Source organism: Eulemur rufifrons, chromosome 29 (genome assembly GCF_041146395.1).
Source record: "Eulemur rufifrons isolate Redbay chromosome 29, OSU_ERuf_1, whole genome shotgun sequence".
Lineage (NCBI taxonomy): Eukaryota > Metazoa > Chordata > Mammalia > Primates > Lemuridae > Eulemur > Eulemur rufifrons.
Genome location: NC_091011.1, coordinates 86,754,185 through 86,755,721, shown reverse-complemented (window position 1 = coordinate 86,755,721; position 1,537 = coordinate 86,754,185).

Here is a 1,537-nt window from a genome sequence, read left to right as displayed (position 1 = left end):
AGACCAGCCTGAGCAAGAGTGAGACCCTGTCTCTACTAAAAATAGAAAGAAATTATATGGACAACTAAAAATATATACAGAAAAAATTAGCCTGGCATGGTGGCCCATGCCTGTAGTCCCAGCTACTTGGGAGGCTGAGGTAGGAGGATTGCTTGAGCCCAGGAGTTTGAGGTTGCTGTGTGTTAGGCTGACACCACAGCACTTTAACCTGGGCAACAGAGTGAGACTCTGTCTCAAAAAAAAAAAGAACTATGTGAGAAAGCAATCACATTTATAATGACATCAAAAAGAATAAAATACTTAGCAATAAATTTATCCAAAGAGGTAAAATATCTGTATATTGAAAACTATAAAACAGTAATGAATTAATTAAAGAAATTGAAGAAGACACAAATAAAAAGATATTCCCTGTTTGTGGACTGGAAAAATCAATTCTGTCCATACTACCCAAAGTGAATTGGAGATTGAATGCAATTCCTATCAAAATTACAATGTCATTTTTTACAGAAATTGAAAAAAAAAATCCTAAAATTAGTATGAAAACTTAAAAGACCATGAATAGCTAAAGCAATCTTGAGTAAGAAGAACAAAACTGGAAGCATCACATTTCTAATTTTAAATTATATTATAAAGTCATAGTAATCAAAGCAGTATGGTACTGGCATAAAGAAAGACACATAGACCAATGGAACATAATATAAACCCCAGAAATAAACCCATACATATATGGCTAACTAATCTTTGACAAATGTGCCAAGAATATACAATGGAGAAAAAATAATCTCTTTAATAAATGGTATTGGGAAAATTGGATATCCACTTGCAAAAAAATGAAATTGGATCCTGATCTTACACCATATACAAAATTCAACTCAAAATGAATTAAAGATTTAAATGTAAGAATAGAAACTGTAAAACTTCTAGAAGAAAAACATAGAGGAAAAGCTCCCTGACGCAGGTCTTGACAATGACACCCAAAAGCACAAGCAACAAAAGTAAAAATAAACAAGTGGGACTATAAGAAAGTAAAAAGTTTCTGCACAGCAAAGGAAATGATCAACAAAATGAAAATGCAATCCACGGAATGGGAGGAAATATTTGCAAACCAAATATTCAATAAAAGATTAATATCCAAAATATATAAGGAACTCTTACAATTCAATAATAAAAAAAACTTGATTAAAAAGATGGGCAAAGGACCTGAACAGACTTTTTTCCAAGGAAGACATGCAAATGGTCAACAGATACATGAAAAGGTACTCAACATCACTAATCATCAAGGAAATGCAAAATAAGACTACAATGAGACATTACCTCACACTTGTTAGGGTGGCTATTATAAAAACAGACAAACAGAAAAAACTCAAAAGTTAACAAGTATTGGTGAAATGTAGAGAAACTGGAATTCTTATACACTATTGGTGGGAATGTAAAATGGTGTAGCCAGTATGGGAAATAATATGGAGGTTTTTCAAAAAATTAAAAATAGAACTACCATATGATCCAGCACTCCCACTTTTTTTTTTTTTTGGAGACA